The following is a 12,998-nucleotide window of genomic DNA, read 5'->3' as shown; positions in this document are numbered from 1 at the left end:
TTTGAACTTAGAATAACTTTTATATTTGGCTTTATTTATTATCTAGTTTTATTCACATCTTTGGGCCTAATGTGCTAAAATGTTGCTTTTTTACCGCTTTGATATTGTTGAACTGTATATAAATTTTATACGAATCCCTCCTCTCTCTGAGTCTTCTAAATCATCTAGGAAGTGTGCACTTCGTGTGACTTCTTTTCTGTTAGAGTCATATCCAATTTTAGAACGAGGTTCGGACAAGTTTCAAAACCGGTGAAGCTTCTGTATTCCCGGTATGCTACCCCTCCTCGGATCGAGTTGTCTGCTTGGGTAAGCCAGGACTAGAACAATAAACCCAGGTTTTAAACCTACTATAACAAAGCTTCATGCCGGAGACTCAACACAGGGGTTGGGTCTGTCAAGGACAGGTGTACCTAAAATGAAAAAGGACCATCCTGATGCATCTTACTTGCTACTTGTGCATTTATTTGCTTCGAATTTGCATGCTGACCGGCTTATAAATAATGAGAGAAAGTTGAAAAAAAAGAATAAAAATGTGAGGGTTAAGTGAGTTCATCACCTGTTTTGAAAAAAAAAAACCAATGTCCAAATAATGCTGAAACTCTGCCGATTTTTTAAGAAAAATGAAATGAAAAAAAGGGTTTTGTTTTCAAAAATAGTTGGTATTGTTTTATTTGCCCGAACTACGTCAGTTTGATTCTCACCGGATGTGGGATACGTAGGCAACCCCCATCTGGTCCAACTTCCTTTTTTGCCAAAATAGCCCAAAAGAACAAAATTTTATTTTTATTGCAAATAAGTAAGGTGATGTCATTCTTGTCAAAAATAGTCGAATGTCCCTCAAATGGGCGCCGTAAGGCTGTTTTTGCAAGAACAACCGCCTTTAGTAATTTTTCAAGGTTTTTGCTGGTTAGCCAACACAACCTTAAAATCTTCGTTTTCGAAGTGCTGAAAGGCCGTATTGGCAAAGCCGGATATTTTTGCGAAAATTTTGAAAAAATGGTCATTTTTCTTGAGTCAAAATGAGTCATAATTTTTTTAAATTACCTTAATAAATGTGCAGAATGAGCACAAATCAAAATGAACCTTTCTCAGTTGATGAAGAGATCCCTTTGGATTTGCATATGTGGTGGTATGATTTGGGGGACGATAGCAGGAAAGTTGTGACAAACGCATTGGGTGGTCTTATCGGGCTTTTGAAGGTTAAGCCCAGAGAGGACATAATTGAGGCCTTGATACCATTTTGGGACCCGACACATAATGTATTTCACTTTTCTGATTTAGAGTTAACCCCTACACTGGAGGAGATAGCAGGCTACACCGGCTTCGACAGGAATCTTAGAAATCAATACCCGATGGCACCTAGAGCAGTAACCCCTCACAAATTTTTGGACTTGTTAAGCATCACTCGGGGCATCTGAGACGGAAATTTGGCCAAAGGATTCTGCACTTTCTACTTTCTGTACCGACGTTACGGGAACCCCCGTGGCTTCGAGACACCAGCTACCGGTCTTACTCATGCAGGGAACCAAGACAAATGGGAAGCTCGGAGGGGATTAGCTTTTATAACGGCGTTCTTGGGTATTTTGTATTACCCCCGAAAAGACGGGAATATTGGGTTGAGACTCGTGGGGATAGCTGATTTTATGATGAAAAAGGCAAATGGGACCATAGTGCCGTTGATATTGGCAGAAATTTATCGATCTCTGACCCTTTGCCAAGAAGGAGAAAAATTCTTTGAAGGGTGCAATATGCTGTTACAACTATGGATGGAGGAACATCTTTGCCACTGTCCCGAATACTTGAATTGTGGTATGACTGGCCTCGAGTGCATTGAAAAACATGAAAAACGGGTAGAGGGTTATGAGTTCTCGGAGGGTACAAAAGCATGGCATGCCCACTTGAGATCGTTGACTGCAAACAAGATCGAATGGACGTTCAGGTGGCTCTCGGTCAGTGAAGTAATATATATGTCAGCTAAGGCGTATTTTCTGTTGTTGATGGGTCTTCGGAGTATCCAGCCTTATGCTCCACACCGAGTCTTACGTCAGTTAGGACGATACCAGAACATCCCATACAATGAAGATTTGAGTCGGTAGGTCATTGAGTTAGAACCAAAAGCTGCTTTTCCAGAAGAAAAAATGCATCAGATTTGGCATCAGTGCAGATTCTTAGAGCCTAAAACTCAAATATGAAATCTATCTAGAGGTGAGTTGGAGCCTGGTTACCCTGCTTGGTATGGTAAAAGATCTCGAGTTCATCAGGAGACTGAAAGGCCCGCAAAAAGATCCCATGTCAGATAGTTCATTGACAGGGCACAGGTGCAATGTGAGTGGTTGACCAAAGAAAACGAGTACGGGGCTACCATAAGCAAGTTGGAAAGGCAAGTCATGGACCTTCAGTTTGAAAATGGTTTACAAGCCGCCGTAGATGAGGGAGAAAATAAAAAACTAACTCGGGGAAATAAAGCCCTCAAAGCTCAAATCCGAAATATGAAAACAATTGCTAGAAACCCGTAAAGAAGCCGAGTGGATGAAAGGCTTATAAGCAGTCTGAAAAAGAAAGCCCTTGAGTGTCAAGATGACCTGGAAAAGTCTAAGGCCAACCTAGCCAAACTCCGGGCATAATGGGCAAAGAAGGCGGAAGAGAGGGCAAAGTTTGTGCAGCAAATGAAAAAAAAGTATGAAGGGACAATCACCAGCCTGAAGAGAAAAATGAATACCCTCGAGAATGAAGCAGCCAAGCAAGCCAAGGACTCCAAAGCTGATAGGAAACATTGTTATGATTTGATGGCTCAGATGGAGGAAGGAATGCAACAATTGCAAAATCAACATCTCCATGACACTCAGGTATTAGAAGCCCGGAATCAATAGGTCGGGCGTCTACTTCAGGAAACGGGTTGAATCCGAGAGCGGGTCAGAGTAATCGCCGACTACATTGTTGTGAAATGCCAAGCATGTGAGGATATGACTCGCACCACTTTCTTCGCAACACTGATGACGTTTGTCCGACAGATAATGAGTAACTTGGAGAGGCTTCAAAGGGATCTTGAACATAGGCCCGTGGCGAGACCGAATGATGTCTCGCGGGCCCCAGGAGTATTTGAGGCATTAATGTATTCATGATTTTTTTTTACTTGAGTCTGTATTTTCTTTCTATTAGAGTCTATTAGTTTCTTTTGAGTCTGTTAGTTTTTGAGTCGTTATAATCAAAGTATTTGCTTTTTGAAAATCCCAAAAATGTTTTATTACTTATTTTTACACTTATATCCCAGAACTACGCAAAGATTTGATTCATGTGGGGTCATGATACGTAGGCAATCTCCATAAGATTCGATCATAAGAAAGAGAAATAAAATGGGAAAGGGGGAAAATGAGAGAACAAAAACAACGAAGGGTCAATCAAAGAAAGGCATGAGTGGCAATAAAAGGAGAGGTCATAAATAGGAAAAGTCGGGATGACACAAGCAATCGAGCAAGTACATGATAGAAATGGTTAAAATGCTTAGGTGCATTGCATTCCAACGTGCGGTTACCTCTCTGTTAAGCTCTAATCACTAACAAGTTTGTTGTTGATGATATTCAGAATTCAGGTAGTTGTTAGTTTACTTAGCATACGGGCAACCCATCCATACAACACCCGGTCCAAGGGCGAATTGATCATGTCTAACCAGGAACTTGATGCGAGTATCATTGATCCGTCAAAAGAGGTGGAAGAGTTGGAAATTAATGCAATGAAAGAAGAGATGTACAAGTTGAAACAGCAAATGGCCGAAATGTATCAGGCCTGGGCAAAAGGGCAACCACCACCAGCTTACCTCGCCAACCCTGCTTTCATCCCGCCATTGACTCAAACCCAGGAATATCCTACTGTTGATTCATCTGCAGGATTTCCTATTTACTATCACTACCAAGGCACCACCTCCCAAACCCCGCAAGCTCCACCACCCAAACCAGTTCCATATCCTCCTCCCCCAATCACTCCTGTCTTCGTAGCATCCCCATCTACTACACTACACCAATCTTCCAGTGCGCCTGTGTTCCAAGCTCAGGATAACCAATACTACCCCCCAGAGCCCACTTTCAAAGCTTCAGAAGTTTATACTACTCGTTTTGATCTCCCTACGGAAGCTGAAAAACCATCCAAAAATTTCCGAACAGGAGTAGATGTTCAGAAAAGTTAAAAGCTTAGAACAATCATTCAGAGACATGCGGGGGTTAGGAGGTCAAGTAAGTGTGGCTTACAAAGACCTGTGTCTGTTTCCAAATGTGCATTTACCGGCAGGGTTTAAGATGCCCAAGTTTGATTTGTACAATGGGCACGGTGATCCAGTAGCACACTTGAGAGGTTTTTGTAGCAAGATGAGGGGAGTTGGAGGAAAAGATGAATTGCTGATGGCATATTTCAGTCAAAGTCTGAGTGGATCGGCGCTGGAGTGGTACACCCGACAGGATCATGGAAGGTGGTATACATGGGACGATCTGGCGCAAGCATTCACTTGTCACTTCCAATACAATCTTGAGATCGTTCCAGATCGACTGTCCTTGACAAAACTGGAGAAAAAGCACAGTGAAAGTTTCAGAGAGTATGGTTTCCGATGGAGAGAGCAGGCAGCAAGAGTAGACCCTCCAATGAAAGAAAGTGAGATGGTGGATTATTTCCTACAGGCCTGAGAACCTACTTACTATGGCCATATGGTCTCAGCTATAGGAAAATCCTTCAATGAAGTAGAGAAGATGGGAGGTATGGTAGAAGAGGGGCTCAAGTCGAATAAAATCATGAGCTATTTGGCTATTAAGGCGACCACACAGGCTATTCATGGCGGCACATGAGAAATTAGGAAAAAGAAGAGAGAGGACATAACAATGGTTGATTTAGGAACTTGGTTCGGACCCATAGGCTCGTCTCACCACTATAATCAGCCTCGACCCCACCACCAAAGTTACCCCTCATAGCCCATATAATCCACCCCAACACTATTACCCCCACCAGAACCTCATTTTTCTGTCCACCATGCCCAAACATTCAACCAACCTCCCACCCACGCGCAATGGCATGCGCCCATTCCCCAAAACACTTATCCACCCCCACGATCCTACCGAAACCCTCCTGGACCATGTTTCTGGCCTAATTAAGCATTGAAGGATAAAAGGTTGTAGAAAAAAAAAATCTTTAATCCATTGGGAGAGTCATATACCGGTTTATTCCACAAGCTAAGACAACTAGACATGCTGAGGCCGATACAGTCCAAATTGTCAAATCCTCCCCTAAAAAATCTTGATTATTCCGTGAGCTGTGAGTATTGTTCTGGAACTCCAGGTCATAACATAGAGAAGTGCTGGCACTTAAAAAGTGTTATCCAAGAGCTTATTGATACTAATTGGATTGAAGTTCAAGCTCCTGAGGCGCCCAATATCAACCAAAATCCGTGCTAGCCCATCAAGAGGCAAATATGATTGAAATAGTGCATGAGGGAGGGGAGCCCAGGAAGCCATCACAGACCGCCGTGATGATTCGGTCCAGTGGGGTCAAGAAAATTGAACAATTAACAAGTGAGAAATCAGTGCTCAAGTAAAGAGAAAGGAGTAGTGAACCATCCGTAATAGTTAAGAAGGGGTGTTCGAGTGATGTTGCAACAAAGCAAGAAAGGATGAAAGTGGTTGTGCCAGGAGTGGCAAGCAAACCTGTCGTAATCGTGGAGGGCGCCCGCACAGATCATGTCAGTATCAAGCCGGTAACCCAGTTACCAATAGTCAATAGAAGGGTTATTCCATGGAATTACGAACGGGTGAGAGTGACTTACAAAGGGAAAGAAATCAAAGAAGAAGTTTGCGAAACCCAGGGTTTGACTCGCTCGGGAAGATGTTTTGCCCCCGAGGAGTTGAGAAAAGCTAAGATCTCCAAAGATAACCCACTGCTGGTAAAGAAAGCTATAACTGAAGAAGAGGTAGAGGAATTCTTGAGGAAGATGAAGGTGCAGGACTATTCTATCCTGGAACAATTAAGGAAGACGCCTGCTCAAATTTCACTATTGTCATTGTTAATCCACTCAGACGAGCACCGTCAAGCTTTAATGAAAATCTTGAATGAGGCTTACGTTCCCGATAAAATCACCGTGAACCATCTGGAAAAGATAGCCAACAAGATCTTTGAAGTGAACACAATCACTTTTTCCGATGATGAATTGCCCGTAGAGGGTACTGAGCATAACAGAGCCCTTTCCTTACGGTGAAATGTGAGTACTCCGTGGTTACCCGGGTATTGGTCGATAATGGTTCCAGTACGAACATATGCCCTCTCTCCACTATGAGTAAGTTGATAGTGGAAGATGAGAAGATTCATAAGAACAGCATCTGTGTCCGGGGATTTGATGGTGGAGGCAAAGATTCAGTTGGGGATATAATGCTAGAGCTGACGATTGGGCCAGTTGAGTTCATAATGGAATTCCAGGTGCCGGATATAGCTGTTTCCTACAATCTGCTGTTAGGTCGACCGTGGATTCACGCCGCTAAAGCAGTCCCATCAACACTAAACCAGGTGGTCAAATTTGAATGGGATAGATAGGAAATAGTTGTGCATGGCGAAGACAGTTTATGCTCTCACAGCGATGCCATTGTACCATTCATTGAAGTGGAAGATGACAAGGGACCGTGGCTCTACCAGGTTTTTGACACGATGGTGGTAGAGAAAGTTCTAGAGGGGAAATACATTCCAGATCTGAAGATAACCGCCGCATCAGCCATGGTGGCCTATGAGATGTTGAAGAATGGTTTTTTTACTTAGTAAAGGTTTGGGCTCATCTTTGGAAGGCATCATACAGCCGGTGTCTCTTCCTGAAAACATGGGAACATTTGGTCTGGGATTCAAGCCCACTGTCGCAGACATAAGAAGAGCCAAAAAGTTAATACAGAGGGCATGGGTCCTTCCAAAGGCAGTCCCACGTCTTTCCATATTATTTGTCAAGTCCGGTACTAGAAAACGACCGGTAACAACAATTCCCAGTCCTATGATTGATCTTGATAAGGAGTTAATTGAAGGATTTGAGAAGTTGTTCGAAGGTGTGAACATTGTGGAAAGTAGTGAAGGTTCTAGCAACGCAGAAATTCAATTCGTTGGGCCAAAAACAAAGCTTAATAACTGGAAAGCCATTCCTCTCCCTACTTGAAAGGAGTTTTGGTAGTTTATTTTGATTTTCCTTCAGTTTGTCTGGGTTATTCCAGGGTTGCAATCCAGATTTTTTTATCTTTTAGTCTGTTTGAGTGTGAAAACCTTGTTATCTTTTATCATTCAAAGAAATGCAATTTACCTTTTTTCAGCATTCCTGATAGTTTCCCTTTTGTTTTTTTTCTCTTTTCTGTACAATTCTTTTTACGCTGGTTCTAATGACATGGCATGCGTGAGGAATCTTTAGCCCAGTCTTAAAAATCAATCTGATTCTGAAAAAATAATTCAAGATGTAGAGTGTGATGACGAATCAGAATATGATAAGGAAGAGGCCTTTGAAGAAATTAGTAAGGAATTACATCACTTTGAAGGAAAATCCAAACCCAACCTGAATGATACAGAAGCCATCAATTTAGGGGACATAGATAATATCAGAGAGACTAAAATAAGCATCCACATTGAACCAAAGATCAAGGAAGAGATGATCAAAGCACTGATTGAATACAAAGATAATTTTTCATGGTCATACGACGACATGCCGGGTTTAAACACTGATTTAATGGTCCATAAGTTACCCACTGACCTGACATTCCCTCCCGTCAAGCAAAAATTGAGAAAGTTCAAAACTGATACGAGTGAAGATTAAGGAAGAAATCACTAAGCAGTTGGACGCAAAAGTCATTCGGGTCACACGATATCCCGTTTGGTTATCTAATGTTGTGCCAGTACCAAAGAAGGACAACAAGATCAGAGTATGCGTTGATTACCGCAATCTCAACAAAGCAAGTCCAAAGGATAATTTCCCACTACCCAACATCCACATTTTGATCGATAATTGCGCCAAGCGTGAGATTGGATATTTTGTGGATTGCTATGCAGGGTATCATCAGATTTTAATGGATGAAAAAGATGCGGAAAATACGGCATTCATCATGCCATGGGAAACTTATTGTTACCGAGTAATGCCATTTGGTTTGAAAAACGCCGGGGCAACTTACATAAGGGCAATGACTACTATGTTCCATGATATGATACACAAGGAGATTGAGGTGTACGTAGATGATTTAATCATAAATTTGAAGCAGTAGGCCGACCACGTCGGAGATTTGAGGAAATTTTTCTAGAGGCTTCGTAGGTACAACCTCAAGCTTAACCTTGCCAAGTGTGCATTTGGTGTTCCATCCAGAAAATTGTTGGGATTCATAGTCAGCCGTCGAGGCATTGAGTTGGACACATCAAAGATCCAAGCTATCCAAGAATTTCCACCTCCGAGGAACAAGACTGAGGTGATAAGTCTGTTAGGGAGATTGAACTACATCAGCAGGTTTATTGCTCAACTCACAACAACTTGTGAGCCTATTTTCAAGTTGCTGATGAAGGATGATGCGGTCAAGTGGACTGATGAGTGTCAAGAAGCATTTGATAAGGTAAAAGGATACTTTTCAAACCCACCTATGTTGGTTCCACCAGAACTAGGGAGACCTTTGATTCTTTACTTGACAATCCTGAAAAATTCATTTGGTTGTGTATTGGGTCAGCATGATATCACTGGAAGGAAGGAACATGCCATCTACTATCTTAGAAAGAAGTTCACGGCTTATGAGGTTAATTACACTCACCTGGAAAGGACATGTTGCGCCCTAACTTGGGTAACACAGAAATTGAAACATTATTTGTCATCCTACACTACTTACCTCATTTCGCCCTTGGATCCGTTAAAGTATATTTTTCAAAAGCCTATGCCCACAGGGAGACTTGCGAAGTGGTAGATTTTGCTCACAGAGCTTGACATCGTCTATGTGACTCGGACCGCAATGAAAGCCCAAGCGTTGGCTGACCATTTGGCCGAGAACCCGGTCAATGAAGAATATGAGCCATTGAGGACTTATTTTCCCGATGAAGAGGTGATGCATATTAACGAGCTAGAGCAGACTAAAAACCAGGTTGGAAACTTTTCTTTGATCGGGCTGCTAACATGAAAGGAGTTGGAATAGGAGCCATGCTTATTTCTGAAACAGGGCATCACTATCCTATTACGGCTCAGCTTCGTGGCTGAGTACGAAGCATGCATTTTGGGTTTAAGGCTAGCTGCAGACATGGATGTCCAGGAAGTCTTCATCTTGGGAGACTCAGATCTTCTGGTACATAAAATTCAAGGAGAATGGGAAATACGAGATTTGAAGCTCATACTGTACCGACAATGTTTGCATGATCTTTGTCAACGGTTTTGATCAGTGGAGTTCAAGCATATTCCAAGGGTCTATAATGAGGTGGCCGATGCTTTGGCTACCTTGGCATCAATGTTGCACCATCCGGACAAAGCTTATATCGATCCTCTACATATTCAAGTCCGAGATCAGCATGCTTACTGTAACATGGTGGAAGAAGAACTTGATGGTGAACCGTGGTTCCATGATATGAGGGAGTACATCAGAATGGGAGTATATCCGGTGAAAGCCACGGGGGATCAAAAGAGAACAATTCGACGGTTGGCAAGTGGATTTTTCTTTAGTGGAGGAGTTTTGTATAAAAGAACTCCATATCTTGGATTGTTGAGATGCATAGATACTAAACAAGCCACGACTGTCATGACCAAAGCACATTCTGGAGTCTGCGGATCGCATATTAGTGGATATGTGCTGGCGAAGAAAGTTCTCCGAGCAGGTTATTATTGGCTTACCATGGAGCGAGATTGTATTAGTTTTGTGCGCAAATGTCATCAATGGCAGGTACATGGAGATTTAATTCATTCTCCACCATCGGAATTGCACACAATGTCGACACCATGGCCCTTCGTTGCTTGGGGCATGGATGTCATTGGACCAATTGAGCCAGCAGCATCCAACGGACACAAATTCATTCTGGTAGCCATTGATTATTTCACCAAATGGGTTGAGGCCAAAACTTTCAAGTCCGTATCCAAGAAGGCAGTGGTCGATTTTGTTCACTCAAATATCATCTGTCGATTTGGGATAACAAAGGTGATCGTCACAGATAATGGTGCTAATCTTAACAGTAACTTGATGAAAGAGGTATGTCAACAATTTGGGATTCCAAGCAATGGCATGAAAAATTACCATTCGCATTGTTAGGTTATCGCACCACTGTTCGCACTTCAGTAGGCGCAACTCCTTATTTGTTGGTATATGGCACTGAAGCAGTGATACCTGCGGAAGTTAAAATTCCATCCCTTCGGATTGTTGTTGAGGCCGAAATTGTTGATGATGAGTGGGTCAAAACCCATTTGGAGCAGTTAAGTTTAATTAATGAGAAAAGATTGGCAGCAGTGTGTCATGGTCAGTTATATCAAAAGAGAATTGCAAGAGCGTACAACAAAAAGGTGCATCCCCGAAAGTTTAAAGTGGGTCAGCAGGTATTAAAGCGCATCCTTCCACACCAGGCCGAGGCGAAAGACAAGTTCGCCCCAAATTGGCAAGGGCCGTTCATTATGACAACAGTGTTGTCCAACGGTGCTTTGTATCTAACAGATATCAAAGGCAAATTTGTAGACATGGCAATCAATTCTGATGCATTCAAGAGACATTATGTATGATTTCTTTGGTTCAATTGTTGATTGTTTGTACTTGGCATTGTTTCGAAGATTGGAATGACGAAGGCAATTTATTTTGCTATCTAAACACTCTACCCTTTGTTATCCCTTTTTGAGCCTTATTTATTGTTTTCATACCCCTCTTTTGGAATCAATAACGAAAAAAGGAGAAAAGAAAAAGAAAAGAAAAGAAAAAAAACGAAAAGAGAGTACAAGAAAACAAAGAAATTCAGGTGTGAACTACGTTTGACCTGATTCCTATTAAGGATACGTAGGCAGCCTCACGGCTCAGTCATATCAAAATAAAAATCAAAAAATCCCCAATTAAGAAACTGGGGCAGAAGTTGTGATTGTGGTTAGAAATCAGATTCCAAAAGTTGTAATTTTGAACCCATCTAAGCTGTTTTGAGCCTTTTTGATACCCTTTTCTTTCCAAACATATCCAAGAGCCCGCATTATTATCCAAAGAAAGACCTTCCGACCAGTCTTCGAGAGATGCCAAGTCAAGCAAGTAAAGAGGATTCATATCAGGGGAAACACTCCGGTTTAAGCAAGAGAAATCAAAAAATGAGAGAGTCTTATTGGTGAAAACTCTCGTGGGCACCATGAGGCGATGAAAGCTGAGAGAAAGTAAAAATGAGAGAGTCTTATTGGTGAAAACCTTCACAGGCACCATGAAGCGACAAGAAATTTAGGAATGAACAAATGAGAGAGGTTTGTCGGTGAAAACCCTTCAGGGCACTACAAGCCGAACAAGGTCCATAAGTTGGCGGAAGGTAAAAATTAGGTTATGGAGACTTGGAGCACAAAGTAAAATAATTGGAAAAGTGATTAGTTAAATAGACTGGGTTGATTAATCCAAAATGCATACCATGATTATTGGTGCCAATTACTCCATTCAGATAAGTTTCTTTTCTTCTCTCCAACAGTCATCTAAATTTGGATTTTCTTCTTTATTCTTAATTCTCAAAATCGTCGAATTTCATTGCTGTTAATTTTACTCCTCTAAAGCTCTTCCAAGGATAGCCTTGTTTCAACAAATAAGAAAGAGTTTCAAAGTTTACTACCAGTTTCAAAATTGCACAAAGAAAAATGCGGCTAGGACATGACAGAGATAGTGTGATGAAAAGTGGGACATAGAGTGTAAGCAAAAGTTAAATCGGTGAAATGGTTCAGCAATGTCTAAGGAGATGTAAAACAACGGTTGGGGTGTAGAGCACTCAGATCATCCAGGGTCCTGGGGTTAAGGATCAATCAGAAGGTCAAACGATTCTCGACCGGCTCAAGGCAGCCAGTCAAAGAAAAGCATGGCAAAGGAAGAACCACCTTCAGCAAGAATGCCACAATTAACCACTGCATTTTAAACTAACAAGATTTTCTTTGATTTGAAACAGGGGATAAAATTTCGTTTGTTTTGGAAAGACCCCCGTATGGAAAGCAAGTACCAAGCAGGTTTGATCGCAAAATTCTCAAGACCCTCTTGGATAATGGGACTTAGTTAAAATTCAATACAATTATAAATAACAAGATCTAGCATAAGTCTTACCCCAAAAGAAATGTAGGTTGGCTTTGATGTTTTCATTTTTAGAATAGGATTCAATTCGACATTTCAGGACCCCCCTGAATAATGGGACCTAGCTTTAAGAGTTATATTAGATAACAAGATTTAGCGTAAGATCTACTGTAAGGGAGTATAATTCAGCCTTAAAATTGTCACTCTTAACATAAAACTTGATTTCGATTTTCAGGACCCTCCTGGATAATGGGATGAGTTCTAAGACTGTCTTAAAAACAAGATTCAATAGAAATCATACCTTTAGAAGATATAATGTAGCTTTGAAACAGGCATTTTACTAGAAGATTTCAGGGCCCTCCTGAATAATGGGATCTAGCTTTCAAATTCTTATAGATATTTGGTAGCATGATTCAATTAACACTCACGGATATGCCTGACTACCAAACTGGGGTAGAAAATTTTCTTTTGTTTTGTCTATTTTGTGGAAGTCAGGTGCCCATCTGAAGAGCAGGGAAGGACAACACTAGTTTCAAAGAATAGAAAGTAGTTCATACCCAAGCAATCAGGCACCCGCCTAGAAAAACAAGGGAGGACAAGTCAAAGAAAAGTAGTCTCAAGAAGAAGATAGTTCAAGTTTCAGCAATCAGGTGCCCACCTGGAGAGCAAGTGAATACAATTCAAGTTTTAGCAGTTAGGCGCCCACCTGGAGAGCAACGGAATACAATTCAAGTTTCAGCAGTCAGGCGCCCACCTGGAGAGCAAGGGAATACA

The sequence above is a fragment of the Nicotiana tabacum genome, chromosome 7, assembly GCF_000715075.1.
Source record: "Nicotiana tabacum cultivar K326 chromosome 7, ASM71507v2, whole genome shotgun sequence".
Taxonomy (NCBI): Eukaryota; Viridiplantae; Streptophyta; class Magnoliopsida; order Solanales; family Solanaceae; genus Nicotiana; species Nicotiana tabacum.
Note: the sequence above shows the minus strand (reverse complement) of the source record.